The following is a 357-nucleotide window of genomic DNA, read 5'->3' on the forward strand; positions in this document are numbered from 1 at the left end:
CGATTTTTGAGTCTAATTTGTTCTATTTTAAATTTTTTTTTATATATGCATCTATATCAATCAGGTCAATACAACGGAAGTCACATTTAATTTTTTAGTTGATTTTCACAAACTCAAGTGAACATGAGGGATCGATATATCCAAGTTTTAAAAATGTCAAAAATTTTAAATGTATTTTCAAATTTTCGAAGATTTAAATATCTCTGCGCATCAAAAAGTCTTTGGTCAGTTTGAATTGACTTTTAAAAAAATACTTAATTTTTTTTATCTTTTTTAATAAACAAAAATTATTTTATATTTAAATAATTTTTTTAAAATTAATTTTTAAGTATTAAAAATATATTTTTATTTTTTTTA

The sequence above is a fragment of the Arachis ipaensis genome, chromosome B03 (assembly GCF_000816755.2).
Source record: "Arachis ipaensis cultivar K30076 chromosome B03, Araip1.1, whole genome shotgun sequence".
Taxonomy (NCBI): domain Eukaryota; kingdom Viridiplantae; phylum Streptophyta; class Magnoliopsida; order Fabales; family Fabaceae; genus Arachis; species Arachis ipaensis.